The sequence below is a fragment of the Acanthochromis polyacanthus genome, chromosome 4, assembly GCF_021347895.1.
Source record: "Acanthochromis polyacanthus isolate Apoly-LR-REF ecotype Palm Island chromosome 4, KAUST_Apoly_ChrSc, whole genome shotgun sequence".
Classification (NCBI taxonomy): Eukaryota; Metazoa; Chordata; class Actinopteri; family Pomacentridae; genus Acanthochromis; species Acanthochromis polyacanthus.
In genome coordinates this window covers 13,332,733-13,350,809 of record NC_067116.1, presented here as the reverse complement: position 1 = coordinate 13,350,809, position 18,077 = coordinate 13,332,733, and the positions used below count along the sequence as shown (strand labels likewise).

Sequence of the window (18,077 nt, the reverse complement as noted above, 5' to 3'; positions counted from 1 at the left end):
CTTGTGGGTTTAGTGAGGAGAAAGTTTAGACAAGGCAGGCATTTCATCAAGCGAGTTATAGTAGTTGTAGAGTGGCTGATAGTGTGATTGCAGTTTGATTGTGACAGAGTGAGTGGCTGTTTGAAAGTGAGAGTGTCTGAGGTAAGGTGTGTTGAGAGTCTGGTGTTATTGTCTTTTTGTGATTGTAACTGTTTTGTATGTCTGTTCTGTAATTTGTCTGTCTGTGTATCTGTTAAGCGTTTGTGGCATCTATAGGTAAGTGTGAAGGTAGTTTTATAGTTAAGTGTGAAGGTAGATAAGTTAGTAGATAGGTAAGCGTAGGACTTAGTTTAATTTACGTTAGTTAGGTGTTAGTGTAGCCAGTGCTAAGAAAGGGCAACACAGGAAAATCTCTCTTAAAAAATGGACCCCAAAATGGCACAAGAGGTCCTTGACCTGAAAATTAACAACCGTTACCCTGAAGTCATCACTACAAAACAAATACGTGATCAGAAGAAGAGCTGAAACCTTCACGGTAAAGGGTAAGGTGTATAATAGGGATTTGTAGTTTGTCAACTACACTTTCTAAACTCTGTAATTTCACGTTAAATGTGCTTCACATTCACACACTAGATGTGAACTGTACTACATACGTAGGCGGAAAAAAAACTCAGCCTGATCACCTGGCAAAAGTTGTTTGCCCTGCCAAAGAGGCAGATGACATCGTTTATGAATTTCATGAAAGCCATTTTGGGGGTCACTGTGGCTGGGAGAAAACACACAGCGCTATAATCAGCTGCTGTTACTGGCCTGGCATGGAGAGTGACATTAAGAAGTGGGTACGTTGATATCTTCATAATGACTTTTAAAATGCACATGTAAGTTCATTGTTAGTGTATATTTGTATCTAGATAGAATGCCAATCTAAGGTTTAAATACTAACTAATGCTCTGCAGGTGTAAGCACTTATTTTACTTCTCTGTCTTGGTGATTCTCAAAATTGTACTTTTAATTTTCAACATTTCTCATAATTTTGTGCTCTTTGTGTGACATTTTGGTCGTTATACATCATTTGTGTAATACTTTGGCCATTTTATGTCTTTATGAGTTAATTTTTTATCTTATTTTGCTTATTTTATGTCCTTTAGTGGTAGTTTAGCGTCTCATTTTGGCATTTTGGCTAAACTACCACTAAAGAATATAAAACAACCAGAATGAGACGCTAAACTACCACTAAAGGATATAAAACAGCCAACATGTGATGCTGAACTACCACTAAAGGATATTTTACCACACGGTTTGAACTTATTAAAAGACGTGCGCACCGTGTCCTGGTCTCCTGTCAGCTACTTTAACGGGTTTTGACAGTGAACAGTGATCACAGCTGCACTAGTTTCATCCGCGGTTATGTAGTTTTCTTTCTTGTTGCCTGACAGCGCATGACTCCTACGATGAGAACGCGACTTATTTCCAGATATTTTGTCAGGACCAAAATGAATAAAACAGCAGAAATCTCATTTTTAGAAGCGAAGTTGTTCCATTGTTTATTTCCTGGTTAGTCGGTAAGGGGTCCTGAAAAGCCACGCCTACGAAACATCTGTCTCAGAAACGCTAGAATCACCAGTTGATCGGATCACCAGTTAATCTTGAACAACGGCCCGCCCGCGGGCCGTTTTTATATCGGTATACGCTTTTTTTTTAAAATAGAAGGACACTGCAAACACGATTATACAAACACTATACACACATAGAAAGCTGAGATTCTCATGAATCCGCCGGTATAAACCACTTTCAGATGTGATTACCACAGCGGGTAATATAAACACATTTATCCAACAAACAACAAGTCATGTAAACGTGCACAGCTCACCTGTCGACGCAGTTTGGACGCTCGTTTCTGGTCATAAAAGAAAATAATCCACAAAAACCGGCCAGAACCCAAGTTTAGCCATCCAGAGGAAACAATCCAGTATAATACTTTGGCCAAAACATGTCTCGAAATAAGTAAAAAATCCAGAAAACGATTGGCTCCGTGCGCGTGCACGCGGCGCGTGGTGGCGCTGTGCGTTTCATATTCACTGCATCTTTCTATTATAACTTTATCATACACGGTCGTATTCCCTTTGTTCGCGATTCAAAATGGATACTGGAGGCTTCTCCTCCGCTTCAAACCGAACTTCAACCAATCAGGTGACTCGTTTCCGCCTACTTCGGCGATATAGCCAACCATGGCCGAGTCTGACAGATATCGATTACATCACTTGATTGACTTATTTCTCAGCAAATCACGCCGGAGGAAACGTTAGATTGACAGGCCTGGTAGCCAATGAGCTTGCTGAATGGCTTGAATATAAATCCCGCCTCTGCCAGCGGCTTTATATGATATTTCATTCGTGAGCTCCGGGCTCCACCTGCTGTTTCTCTGTATTCCTCTCAATCTGTGTGTGTGATCGACACTGAAGCCTATCTGAAGTGATTTTTTGAGTTCTTTATGAGTTTTTGGAGTGAAAATAATGTGAAAATGAAGTGAAAATGAATTTATACCATTCTGTAGAGAGTGTGTACAGTGTATAAAGATTGTATCCAACATTGACAGGGGCGGAGCATATCAGTACAAATACATGTGTGAAACACTCATTTCTTGTAGTATTGCTCTGAAATTTTGACCTGAACTATGTAAGACCCCAGGCTTTTGCAATATTGTGTTTTCAAGCTCTTACAGTGCTGCCACACTGATTTTCAGGTGTTTTATTAGGGAAAAAATGTAGGCGAGAAAAAAATTCATCCTAATTCAGGATTTTGCAATATTGTGTTTTCAAGCTCTTACAGTGCTGCCACTCTGATTTTCAGGTGTTTTATTAGGGAAAAAATGTAGGCGAGAAAAAAATTCATCCTAATTCAGTGTGTGCCAACATGAAATACTCTGTGCCAGTAAAACCTAGAGTAATTCTGACTGCACTGGGTGAAAATTCAGGTTGTCAGCTTTCAAATGAGACCCCAACCATGCATGTACTCCAAACAGTTCAAGAACAGCATTCAATTTACTTTCTGTACATCTCAGTAGAAATTTCGGGCGGAAATTGCCTGGACATTAAAGGGTTAAAGGATTTTTTCTTTAAATCCCCAGAAGCCAGCATTCAGGGGCAGCCTCCACAGACACAAACCATACCATCTCAATATCAGTCATTACTAGAATATTCACCGTTATGTATTTCACACATGTTTAACTCTGCTCTTCAGAGGAAAATTTTACTGCTCAAAGCTTGCTCTTCTACAGCTCAGGAGACAAATTTGAGATTCTCATGTCAGCCTCATTTTAGTTTCTATTTTGTCTGAAGGTTTCTCACACGTTTCTCCTAAAATTCACTAGGAAAAATAGGTGAGACAGGATAATTAGAGGGAGTCATACTTCAGACTTGTGGGAGATACCCTGCTAATCTCAATACAGTGTTTTTAATGGCTCCTTTATTTCTCCTCGGGAAAAGAAAATGAACAATAGTGGAGCAATATGTGAATCTCGCTCACTCACACCTCCACATGAGGACAACAGACTTGGAATTGAACCACAACCTTCTGGGTGTGAGACAGCCACTCTACCCACTGAGCTATGCCACCCTATGCATATATTAATCTGCACACACACACCTTACAAATGCTGCAACAAATAAGAAGTTGCCAGGATACAGCCTAAACATCTTGAGGCACTTATAATAATATATGGTGACTTCAATCATGTCACCCTCTCCTCCCACTTGACTGGATTTATCATTCTAAACACCACGGATCATCCACTCATAATATCATGATGGGCCTCTCTCTTGACTGCAGGACGGAAAGATATAGAAGATCTTTGTACCCACAGTGATCAGGCTTTATAATTCTATAGCAAATAGTAGATGAGCTGACAGACAAATGAATTTCCCTTTTGGGATGAATAAAGTAATCTGACTCTTTATTAAATAATTAAAAAATATATCATGTGGATTACAATAAAGTCAACATGCTAGACGATTAAAAACAACCAAAACGTTGATCTGAGTCTGAGAATTCAATGAGCGCTTGTGGAGATCTCTTCATTTGTTCTCTCTGAGCTTAGTATGAGATGCATGAACTGAAGCTGGGATGAGAATAGATTGAGTTCTAAGAGAGAGCTCTCTGATTTCTCTGCCTGAGATCACAAAGAGACAGAAAAGTTGAGAAACTCTGAGAATTATATGAGAGCTTGTTGAGATCTCTTCTGAAACTTTAAAGGAGACTAAACTGAGATTTAGTGCATCTTATTGCTCAGGAGAAAAAAATGAGACACAGGAGAAATAAGCCTTAGTCTCAGTTTGGTGTCACGCAGATCTCAAAGTTGTCTAGGAGAAGTAAATGAGACTTTTTTGAGATCTCTTTTTGAATTTTCTTTTCCTATCATGTATTACTTTTAACACATCATACCCAAGAAATCTTACTTTACAGATGTTTACCCCAGTTTCATTTGTGATGTCAGATGTCAATGTGAAACTATTCCACACCATCGTCTGCCCACAAAAATGATTAAACACTGCAGCGTGAAACTTTTAAGGCTTAGTTATTGTTTTGATTTCATGACACATTTACTGTATTGTAAATAGACTTGTTCACTCTCAACTTGCACATCAAAACTGTTTTTGTTTACAGCAAGCAAACATGGAAAATCCACTGCTCACTGTTACAGCAAGAAACATCGAAGCTAGCAACTAGCAAACGTGACTGTCTATTAATAGAATTAAATATTTCGGTATTTTTTCTTTGCTGGGGCTGAAAGAGACCAAGCCAGAGCTAAACCTTCTGAACCCCAAAACTTTCGGTGAGTTTGAAAAGCATATTTTGTTTTTAAAATCTACCAAAATTACATCATATTTATTTTTGGCAAGCACAGCTGAGAAATAATGATGAACTCAACAACAGCCAAGAGTGATGAGACACAAATATAATGAGTTTTCAGGTGAACTGCAGGCTGAGCTTCAACAGACAGAGAGGACATAGCAAGATACCCGATCAACAAAATAAAAACAACATGGCTCAGTTTTTCCATCTGTGAACACTTTAAAAATTGTTGGACACACTGATTCCAAGCTTCCTCAGTTTTTGTAAATTAATTCAATTCAATTCAATTCAATTCAATTTTATTTATATAGCGTCAATTACAGTCAAATCGTCTCAAGACGCTTTACAGAACCCATATGCCTGACCCCCAGAGCAAGCCCAAAGGCGACAGTGGCAAGGAAAAACACCCTTTTAACAGGGAAGAAACCTCGAGCAGAACCCGGCTAGTCAACCAAATTCTACTTTTGTTTTTTCTTTTGTTAAAATGCACAAAAAAAACCATTTTGAATTCTCCCTACTTCCAGCCCTGGTTAGAAACATTTATATTGGGGTGAAAAATGAGCTCGCAGTGACAGGAGCAAACACTATCTGGAAATCACTTGTGATTCAGAAGATTCTTATACAGCAAACTTTAAATGATGTACCCAAAATTCTAACTACTGTATACAAAACAGATCTGAATTTTGGAGAATAATACAAACAAGATTTATTTTCTGGTTATTAACTACATTCTCTGAAATAGAATAAATCCTCCAGCATTCCTTTTACAGCTTTTATAGCTTTGTTGCAATTATCTAAATGGTGCGTATGCAGAACAACAAATATGCTAATTGTTCCCTGTAACGCCTACAGCTTAGAATTAAAAGGGGCACAAAACATGTCAATAAGGTACAACCTTCTAAACAATACTGTCCAAACAAAGTAGCATTTCAGTATCTACCAAAACAAAAAAATGTCTTTTTTCATTTTTCACATTTTTGGAATTTAGCCAAACTAGCAACTTATTGTTTAGGTGTTAATCTGATGCACATGATACAAAGTCTAAGTATGAGGTCTTCACAGTTTATTTTCAAAGTCCAATTGCAAATGAAATGTGAGAAAACATTTTTTGGCAACTCACTGAGCTATGTGGCTGATTTTAATATTTTATTTGTTTGATTTTTATTTTTTTCAATTTGGATATATTTGTATCAAAGTTCCAAGTGCAATTTTAAGATTGTACCTCTTCATTAAGCTTCTTAGCTAAACAAATTGTCCATATGTGCCTTATTTTTGGTCACAGTCTGTGGGAACAACAATACCTGCTGCTCCCTGATATTGACATTGTTGCTTGTTTGTTATGATCTCCAAGGCAGCAGGTACATTCATACTGTGTAGATGTGATGTTGACTAGAGTCAAATATCAGGCCTGTTGTTGTCTGAGCGTGACATTTTGCAACCTCACCACTGGGGCACAGCAGAAAAACAAAGCCATGCAGCTTCAAGTTAATGATTATCAGTGATTTCTACAGAGCCTGCTGTACTGGTAAAGGACCACCTACAAGTCTTTGTCATTTAACTGCTGGAGGTGCTTTTGTTGGGAAGAGCATCGTGGCTGTATTTTATTCATGGCTGGGAAATCTTATAAACCTGCTCCTCTCTATTTACAGTCCACTTTTTGCACCACACATGCCGACAGACAAACAAACACATTTGTAATATTCAATATCATAATGAATCTATAGGGCCTCAAAGACATCTGTGGAAAAAGCAACAAGACAGGTGAAAGTACAGACATAAAATGTAAAAGTCTGGACAGTTGATTTCCACAACAGTGTGGAAGGGTTTGATCCCTGAAATATTCTTCAGATATGTAGCACAGCTCTAAAAACAATGTCCTTGTTAAATTAAAAATGACATTGTACTGATGTAACCAAAAACTAGAGCATTCATATTCATAGAAGCGCCACGTGCTGTGGTACATGTGCTTGCTCTGTTGGACAAATACTGTATGTAAATATGTGAGCACCAGAGGAAATGATGAATGCACATGTCACACTGTTAAATAGAACAGACAGTGGTAGCCAGGAAAGGCAGTAAATGAGATTCTGTAAATACTGCTGACAGGAGACAAGGCACTTGTTTGAACTGTGTGATAAAAATGGACTTTTAATGACGTTAAAAACACCCAAATGGACTATCTTTATTATTAATGAATATGCACTGTAGCAGCACAGTGTTGCTGATGCAGGAGAGCTGAGGAAACTGACTAGAGTTTACAATAAAAATGTTCAATATCACCAAAATGTCAAATGATTCAAATGGCATCGCCTCACCTTGGTAATTACATCACTTCTGCTTCAGGGTCATTCCAGAAATGCAGGGCATTTGGGCTGCAATTTTTTTTGAAAAATACACCTTTTCTTTACAACTTTCTGCCACATATTCATCAAAGGTTTGATTGGCTCAGTTACACATCAATGATACAATTTTATTCCATGTTTTATTTTTTGTTTACTAACCCTACTCTAGTCACAGAAATGGGGTTGCTAATCCATGCTAATGTTCGCTTTTTGTCAGGAGTAGAAGCTAGAAATTTAGTTAGCTGTTACAGCTGACCAAGATAACAAACTTACTGATGGAAAAAAAGTTAAAAGAATTCGTCTTTCCCTGATAATATGAGGTAAAGTGAGACATTCAATGAAGGCTGACAGTGTTGTGAAGTAATGAAAAAAAGGACAGAAGGTATAGCTTTGCTCTACCCATTCTTTTGGAAAACTGATCATTTTCATTCCAGCGTATCATGCAATTCACTGTTTTCTTCTTTTTCTACCAGCTCGAAAGGTCTTGTTTACAGGGTTGCTGAGGGTCACACGTTCCATGCATAATAATTATTATTCCAAATATTATATTGATTAAATACCTTTTCCCACATGAGACATCAATGAAAGAAATAATACCAAAAAAGGAGATTTAAATTTAATTTTAATTGTTTTATTTGATACTCAGTTTGGTTATCAGGGGGGTGGGACAAGAGAAAAATGGCATTTTGGGTGAATTCCAGATTATTTGGTATTTTAAAAATATTTTCAAACATTCTTTTCTCCTTATTTTTTTTATCTAGATTTGGTCTCAGGACAAGTACATTTACACAACAACTGCATGTTTTAGTTTTTTTGTACTTGGATTATTTGAAATTTGATGAGTGGAATGTAAAATGTCCTCCAATTCTGGAATGACCTTTAAACAGTATAGGCCTTTGCTCTTCTGTGAAATGAAACACTAACAGTTAATATTTACAAAATGAAACACTGACAGTTAATATTTGCAATATTAAAACTGCAGGACTCAATGTAAAAACTAAAATGGTGTACTCACTTCTGTTGAATACTGCATAGCAATGTTTAGCAATGTTAGACCACTATAAAGCTACTGATTAGCAGTTGACTGGCTGGTCAGTTGACTTGTCCAAACTGCAAGATTTATTGACAAGTAACAACTGTTTCATAGGATGCCCTGACATTTTGCACAGAATGATTCAACAATGTTGACTAATATTACCTGCAACTGAAATTTTAATGACAATGATAATAAAATAGAGCCTATTACAACCTTTATTAGCCTGTTAGGTGAAGACAGAGTATTTAATGACAACTTTCAGAGGATATTTGGAGAATGTTCCATGAAAACAAAGGAAGAATGTTATCAAACCAACATTAAAAAAAAAAGCCTAGATGTTTATCGAGGCCTCAGATGACAGAAGTTTCTCTATAAAACATTTGTGCAAAATTCCATAAAACTCTTGTATGATAACACAGGAAGAACACACTCAACACAACATTTAGTGTTGTGAAGGTTCAGTCATAACAGTTCAAAAATGTTTACAGCATTTCTAGAAAATGTTTTCTACTGATAAGAAGAAAATTCTTGGAACTGGAAAACCACTTCCTACCAACCTGCTAACACAAACATTGCTACCTTTCTCAAATGTCCAATCATCCATTATCTATACACCACTTAATCCTCATTAGGGTCAGAGGAGTGCTGGAGTCTATCCCAGCTGACTTAGGGTAAAGGCAGGGGACACCCTGGACAGGTCACCAGTCTATCACAGGGCTACATATACAGACAAACAATCACACCTACAGACAATTTTGAGTTACTAATTAACCTCAGCATATTTTTGGACTGTGGGAGGAAGCCGGAGTACCTGGAGAAAACCCACACATGCACAGGGAGAACATGCAAACTCCATGCAGAAAGATCCCAGGCCCAGGCCGGGATTTGAACCGGGGATCTTCTTGCTGCAAGGCGAAAGTGCTAACCACTCTTCCACTGTGCAGCCAAGAAGTTAAGATGGTTGTGTGATGAAATTCAAACCAATGTATTTCAAGCGGAGGACTTTTCATGCCACTCAGAACGTATTTCAAGCAAATATTTTTAATGTAAAAGCGTTGCGAATCCAATGCTATATTTTGCATTACATCGTCCCATATATATAATGTGATGCCTTTATTTTTGCTGCAGGATTTGGGTATTTGAGATTAAAAAACGTTAGTGTTTGTTTGTTTGCAAACGGGTTTGATTTTGTTTTCATATCTGAATCTTAATCACACCTGAATAGAACGTTTAATTAATCAAATATTCCTCGTGTGTCATGTTTCTCCTCGGTCAGATTTAAGCGAGTTACGTAGGGCATTTTGAATCGGTATATTATATTTTTAATGTAAAAGCATTGCGAATCCAACGCTATATTTTGCATTCGCAGGGGCCGGCAATTAGATGTGGCTTTGGGCCAAAATTTGTGTTTTGGCCCGTCGGCCGTTTGACCGACGGGCCAGTGCGCTGGTATTTATTAAATAATTTTGATGAGTGGGTATCCGATGCCTGTATAGCTCAGCATGTTAAGCAGGTGACTTATGTACAAGAGCTGGTCTCGGACGTGGGTTCGATGAACACATATTTCTATATAAAACTATATATATATCATTTTCTGACATATCTTTTTTAATATATATGTATGAATTATATTGATAGTCTATATGTGATTTATGTAATAATTTTCTCTGATATATAACTTATCTATTACACACACACATATATATATATATATATATGTGTGTGTGTGTGTGTGTGTGAATGATGTTGATACTCCATCTATGATTTATATGTATTCATTTTCTCTGATATATAACTTCTATCTATTGTTTTATATAAAAATATGTGTTCATTAGTCAGTATTTCGTTTATATATGTATATATAGCGTAATCATATATTGTCTCTTCAAATTATTAAAATAATTGACTTTACTGCCATTATCTGCTCCTCTAACATATATTAGTGTGTATGTGTGTGTGTTTACAGTGTTTGCAAAATACCTGTCTCCAGTCGAGCTTAATTTCAGAATATTCTATTACCTATTATTATCATTATTATCTATTATTTCCGCTATGAATATTACTATGTTCAGCACCCCATTGATTTACACCTGCATTTTGTGCTTCATGGCGCTAGGTGTGCTGTTTGCATGTTGGACATTGTTTTACACAGACACCCCCGAAGAAGAAAGGTGCCGAAGTGCTGCACGTTTTGTTTTGTTTTGTTATTTTAAATTGAAACAGGAGTCTGTCCGCATGAATGTCCAATGGGTTAGGAGTTGTCCATGAGTTTGATATCTTCAATCATGTTAAAAAGTTTTACAGCAGTCCGTTTAGAAATCTGCATTTGTGAATGAAAAACTTCCCAAATATTATAATAAAGCAGACCGGAATCGAACTCGCGTCCGAGACCAGCTCTTGTACATGAGTCACCTGCTTAACGTGCTGAGCTATACAGGCATCAGATGCTCACTCATCAAAATTATTTAATAAATACCAGCGCACCGGCCCGTCGGTCAAACGGCCGAATAATGTTTACACAAATTTTGGCCCGAAGCCACATCTAATTGCCGGCCCCTGCGAATGCAAAATATAGCGTTGGATTCGCAATGCTTTTACATTAAAAATATAATATACCGATTCAAAATGCCCTACGTAACTCGCTTAAATCTGACCGAGGAGAAACAGGACACACAAGGAATATTTGATTAATTAAATGTTCTATTCAGGTGTGATTAAGATTCAGATATGAAAACAAATCAAACCCGTTTGCAAACAAACAAACACTAACGTTTTTTAATCTCAAATACCCAAATCCTGCAGCAAAAATAAAGGCATCACATTATATATATGGGACGATGTAATGCAAAATATAGCATTGGATTCGCAACGCTTTTTTAATAAAAATATTTGTTTGAAATACGTTCTGAGTGGCATGAAAAGTCCTCCGCTTGGATTCGCAACGCTTTTACATTAAAAATATTCGTTTGAAATACGTTCTGAGTGGCATGAAAAGTCCTCCGCTTGAAATACATTGGTTTGAATTTCGTTGTGAGCAACACGTAAAACATGAGAAATCGTGTTGGTGCGCACGTAACCATAGATTAATTTACGTGACAGTTTCACGAATCCTTGTGAGACCGGGTTGTGTATTAACCTTGGGAATCATTAAAAGGCCGGTGCCGGAGGACCTCAGGGTCCGCGGTGGCTCATAGGGTAAAATTAGATCTGAGAGGTAAGATGGCGCAAGACCGTGAAGACATTTAAAAACCATTAAAAGAACCCTAAAATCAATCCTAAAGCACACAGGGAGCCAATGCAGTGATTTTAAAACCGGTGTAATGTGAGTCTGCCTTCTGGTCTTTGTCAGAACTCGTGCAGCTGAGTTCTGGAGTAATTGGAGATGGGAAATAGTTTTTTTGGGAAGACCAGAAAGCAGGGCATTACAGTAGTCCATTCTACTGGAAATAAAAGCATGCATCAGAATCTCCGTGTTTGCTCGAGAGAGAAACGGGCGGACTCTGGCTATGTTCTTGAAATGGTAAAAACCTGTTTTTGTTACTTGTTTAATTTGAGGAGTAAAATTGAGGTCAGAGTCAAAAGTAACGCCCAGATTTTTTACATAGTCAGCTGGTTTAAATGACAGTGAAAGCAATTTTGATAAAAGTTTCTCTCTTAGCTTTAGGACCGACAACTAAATCCTCAGTCTTGTCCTGGTTGAGTTGCAAGAAATTCCCTGCCATCCATGATTTGATGTCTGACACACAGTTAAAAAGAGCATCAATAGGCCCTGTGTCATCAGAAGACATGGCGATGTACAATTGAGTATCATCAGCATAGTTGTGAAAGGTTATGCCATGTCTCCTGATGACCTACCCAAGTGGCAGCATATATAAGTTAAAAAGCATTGGGCCTAAAATTGAGCCTTGGGGAACTCCATACTTCATTTTGTGGATGCTTGATGAGGAACTATCCAAACTTACCATAAATTTTCTATCGGAGAGATAGGAATCAAACCAGTTTAAAACAGTTCCAGAGAGGCCAACCAGATGTTTGAGTCGGGATAGAAGTATCGGGTGGTCTACTGTGTCAAAGGCTGCACTCAGGTCAAGTAGCACCAAAACTGAAAACTTACGGAAATCCAAATTGCATCAGAGATCATTGACGATTTTCATTAAAGCAGTCTCTGTACTGTGGTTTGTCCTAAAACCTGACTGAAATATTTCAAATGTGTTGTGTTTGATTAAAAAGCTGTTCAGCTGAATAAAAACAATTGGTAACACTTTCTATGAAGCCCACATTTATAATGCATTATAATGCCTCATAACTACACTTATAAGCAAACATAATGCTTCATGATGCTTTATATTAACGGTCATAAAACATTATAATGTCATTTATAATGAATTATAATGACTTGTTCCATGGATGCTCATGAATACTCATGAACACTACATTCATAATGCTTTATGAGGTATGAAGCCCCGACAATCACAATGCATTATGAGGGCATTCATAATGCTTCATAACTACACTCATAATGCTTTATGATGCACTATATCAACAGGCATAAAACATATCACTTATAATGAATTATAATGGCTAGTTATATGGATGCTCTTGAGTACTTATGAACACCTATATTATGCTTCATGAGGGCACTTACAGTGCATTATAATGCACTCTTCACTGACTGCTCAGAATACATTATGATTACCTATACACACAACTCAAGTCAACTGTAGTGACAACTCATAGTATGTAATAATAGCCTATGAAGTATCATTAGTCATCATTGTATGCATTAAGTAAAGTGACATACATATGGATGCATTTATAATAATCCATAATCCATCATAACACTTCATTGTAGGGGCTAAGTAAAGTGTGATGCATTTGGATGCATTTATAAGAATATATGTTGCATCTTAAGTGATTAGTATGCAAAACATAACACAGTAAATGCGGGTTCTGTAGAAATGGAAACTCAAGGTATTCAAAATACATATTCAAAGTAAGAAAAAGACCAAATATATTTTTACAGTTTATTCAGGGTGTCAAACAAACTAGCTACTATTATAAGAGATATAAAATACAAAATTTAACCGAAGAACGCCCTCCCCCCAGAGGGGCATTAAAGGACGTTTGCTTGAAGCAGCTTTTTAAAGTGCATCTTAACACTTACAGGTAAACAGTATACATATGTAAACACGATCACACTAAAGTATGTTTGCCAGCTGGGATATGACCATGCCCTAATAGTACAAGCAAATAAATTTATTTACAAATACAAGTTTATTCAGGGTGCTCGAACAAACAAGCAACTATTTAAAAAGAGGTATAAAACAATACAAAGAACCTTTCATAAATCCATATCAACACTCATGAACATTAAATTTTCTAATATCATGAAAAAGGCACCCGAGAATGCCATTTCTATGCGATCTCCCAAGCCAGTACTAACACTCAATTACTCTTAAATGCTCTTTTAACAGCTTGGTCGTTCGATTGCCTCCATGACGCCAAATCTCACATTTAAATGTTTGCCAGGCCCTCTCTAAGTTTTGTGTATGGGCTCTGGTTACAGAATCTACAAAGTGTCTCCTGTGGCAGACAGTATGGTGATCATAACTTTCCTCTGACAGAGCTCTTCACTCATCGGTCACAATGCTGGATCCCCTCCTAATATGGCGCCGTATGATGGGAAGAAGCTGCTCTTTGGAACGCTTTGCGAGGATCTTGAAAATGGGTCTCCTGGTGGTCTGCACAACTTCCAGCATACCAAATACCCATTTTTTATTCCGTCTCCATGCTGGTCCCATTCTCCCCCGGTTGTACTGTCAAACATATTTTTTGTAATTTTCGGATTAATAGTTACATGCACAGGTAATGACATTTCCTTGAATAGAAACACACACACACACACACACACACACACACACACACACACACACACACACACACACACACACACCTTACCTTTCTTTTGTGTGAGAACTTGCTTTCGTCCAGCATAACAAAGCAATGATGGCCACCAACTTTCATTTGACATTGAACTCAAAGTTTGCACACAGCACGACTGCAGACCTGCATGTAGGAAACAATGACAATTCAGTTAAGCTTTGTTAAAGTGTATTACTATATTCACACATCCAGCCTCAGCTATGGTACTCAAAAACTAACTGTAAAGCCATGGTAGGTTTTGACAAAATTTCAAATCATGCAGCCCATCAGCATGATTTGAAATTCTGTTCCTGTTAACAAAGGCTTCAATCATATTCCACTTTGGAAATTTAATTTGAGATGTTATTCTCCTTTTCACGTTATACAAATTCAATTTTGAATGGCCTGATTATGGTCCCTGCACATTTGATTCAAGTAGGTTAAATAAAAGCAAATATGTGGTCTGTTTTTATACTTTTCTCAGAGATGAAGCCATCTTGGTTAAGGTCCTGCTACTGCCTGTAACACCATCTTCAATAAGATCTGTCTGCTTCAGACGTAATCCTTGGGAGAACCTACAAAGAGATGAAAACAACTTCAAAACCACTTGCCCAATGGACAAAATATTCCATTAACAAAAGGTGGCTCATTGTTATTCTTATGAGTGAGCCACAGTGGCTTTTCATTTCAAATTCCTAGTGCAAGCATAGCTTCCCTGTAGTTGAATGAGAAACATTTAGTTATAAAGTAGGTAATCATTTGTTTCATAGAACACAAATACCCTTTTGATATTGACAGAACTTGCTAAAATGTGTAGCTTTAGGAGTCCTTCATGATTCCATTTTAAACCAGCTAAAATAATTATTGCATAAAATAATTGTTTTCCTAATGTCACATTTGCTAATGCTTCCCAAAAATGTGTAATATTGTGGCAACTTCAATATTAATCATAATTTAAGGAAATTCAAGTAAACTGAAAAATGCTTGGAAAAAATAATTTCAGCAGTGAATCTAGAAATAATCCAAATTTTACATTTTCACATCAAATATGGTAAATGCAATTGCCACCTATTTTATACACCTGACTTGAAAACCTTAAAGCAGAAGAACAGTAAGATCAAAATAAAATATTGAGACTTAACCACCTCTAGTTTTTATACTGTGTTTGTTCAGCATATGGCTAAAACACAAAACTTCATAGAAACTCTTCTCAAACAGAATAACATTAAGCAATGGTCGATACCACCAGCAACTGGACTGCTTGAACGACCACTGAGCCATCTTCTGTTGTTTTTTTAATACCGTGAGACCAATATCGACCCTCCCCCACCCCATGCACCTGCGATTTCAGCACAGAAATGATTCCCGGTTGAACTCCGGTCACCGTAGGAAAACGCTATGAGCCGCGGTTGGTGTCAACCGCCCTGCCCGCAACAGCTATTTCCTAAATGGAGATATCGTGCCCGCTTCAGCCCCGGTCGCCGGTCCGCCGCCGGACAACACAATAAGCCCCGGGAGTCGCCGGCGGTCGGGGCAAATGTCAACCGGGCTCATTATGTCGTCCGGCGACAGACCGCCTCCGCCAACAGCCGCGACGTAAGGCGGCGGTGGCTGTGACCGTGGCTACTTTGACATAATGAGCCCCAGAAACCGTCACAGCGACTTCTAGCTGAGAAACGTTGTCACCTTAAACTACTAACGAATATCAGGTTCAGTTAGCCAGGTACTTGCTAGCTAAGGTTAGAACAATGTATGCTAACATTAGCGCTAGCTAAAACATGCTATCACACACACGCTCTCCATCGTAAAGCCAAAGGCAGATACACATTTACTTGAATTTAAGTTACCGTCGTCGGTATATAATGTCTACTATTTAAATACTCACTACAAAAGTTGCTTTTCGTGCCACGGGCTCTCTGAAAACAGTGAGGTTGTGCTGGTTACTGTCCTCCGTCTCTTCACTTTTGCCGCCACTTCGACCTTTTTCGTATCAATCCTCCGTCTTCTTTCATTTTCTAGGTCAGGCAGGTGCAACCACCATTCTGGCGCGTTACCGCCCCCTAGAAATACGTGTGTACTACACCCACAAACCACATTCAATTTAAAACAATATCCTGATCAAATGAAGAATTCCAGTTTCATGTCCTGCGGCAAATTTTACATTCATTAAATGTAAAAAATACTAGATTCAAACCTAAAAAACATTTGATTCAGTGATCAACCAAATAATTTTCAGTTATTCGAATGTGAAAATATACATTAAATGTACAATAGCTTTGTTTTACTTTTTCAGTGCATAAAGCATTATGAGTGTAGTTATGAAGCATTATGAATGCCCTCACAATGCATTGTGATTGTCGGGGCTTCATACCTCATAAAGTATTATGGATGTAGTGTTCATGAGTATTCATGAGCATCCATGGAACAAGTCATTATAATTCATTATAAATGACATTATAATGTTTTATGACCGTTGATATAAAGCATCATGAAGCATTATGTTCGCTTATAAGTGTAGTTATGAGGAATTATGAATGCATTATAATGCATTATGGATGCCATTATAATGTATTATAAATGTGGGCTTCATAGAAAGTGTTACCAAACAATTTTCTCTAAAACTTTGGTTAAAAATGGTAAGTTGGTTACTGGTCTGTAATTGTTTAAAACATCAGGGTCCAAATTACTCTTCTTTAGAAGGGGGCTCACCACTGCTGTTTTAAAAGCAGTAGGGAAGACTCCTGTCTGAAGAGAACAGTTGACAATGTTTAAGAGCTCATCTTTGAAGGATCCATAAAATGTTTTAAAAAATGGTGTAGGGATTGGGTCTAAGATGCATGTTGTAGGGTTCGCTTGAGAGAAAACTCTATCAAGAGTCCTTGCATCAACCAGGTCAAAACTGTCCATTGTTTCCTCAGTTAAAAACAAACCCTCAGAAGCAGCATGGTTACAAGTAGTCTTTTGGTTTGATAAAATACTGGATCTGATGGAGTCTGTCTTCCTTCCGAAGTGGTCTGCAAATTCTTCGCACCGTGAATTTGTTAACATACAGTTGTGTTTATCAAAATTTGGATTGAGTAGTTTGTCAATTGTTGAAAAAAGAAATTTAGAGTTATTTTTATGGTTTGCAATGAGTTTTGAAAAGTAGTTGTTCCTTGCCTGTTTGACTGCAGCATTGTAAATTTTGAGTTGTTCGCAGAGAATGTCATAATTTATGGTTAATTTATTTTTTCTCCATTTTCTTTCAGCCGCCCTGCAGGTCTTCTTTAGTTTTTTGATGTCCTCGTCCCTCCACGGGGGCACTGGCTTTATGTTTACCCTTTTTGTTACTAGTGGAGCTGCTGAGTCCAGGCTTGCTTTAAGTTTACTGCTAAAATCATTGACAATAAAATCACACGGTGCAGGTAAAATAACTGGAGGACTTTTTTCTAAAAAATGTAAAAAATTTGAAGCCACTTTGGAAGTCAGATAGAGCTTCCTCACAGTTCGCACAGGGGCCTCCTGTTGGATAAAACCAGTGACTTTAAAAAACACACAATAGTGGTCAGACACAGCCAAGTCAACAACAGCGGACACACTGATGGACAGCTGACCATAGCTTATGACAAGGTCCAGAGTGTGTCCCTTGTTGTGAGTTGGCTGTGTGGCATGTTGTCTAAAATCCATGCAGTTAAGAACATTTATAAAATCTTTGGACATGATGTCTGACAGTTTGTCTAGGTGCAAGTTAAAATCACCGGTTATAATTATTTTGTTGTAGGTGTTGTAAATTACTGATAAAAACTCAGAGAACTGATCAATAAAAGCAGAACATTGTTTAGGTGGTCTATAAACTGTGACATATAGAATTGGGGGGTTATTAAAAGTAAAGGCATGATACTCAAAGGTGGTGTACTGATCAAATAAGATTTGTTTAGCAGTAAATGAATTTGATGTAATTGATGCAG

The 18,077-nt window shown here is 37.6% G+C and overlaps 1 long non-coding RNA gene across 1 annotated transcript; it reads right to left on the bottom strand.

Annotated features, from left to right (window-relative positions):
* Nucleotides 1-13,218: 13,218 nt before the first annotated feature.
* On the bottom strand, nt 13,219-16,333 carry LOC127533669 (uncharacterized). Its single transcript, XR_007941427.1, has 4 exons — nt 16,016-16,333; nt 14,606-14,705; nt 14,167-14,274; nt 13,219-14,024 (listed from the first exon to the last, which is right to left on the bottom strand). It is a non-coding gene; the product is annotated as an uncharacterized LOC127533669 (long non-coding RNA).
* Nucleotides 16,334-18,077: the final 1,744 nt, after the last annotated feature.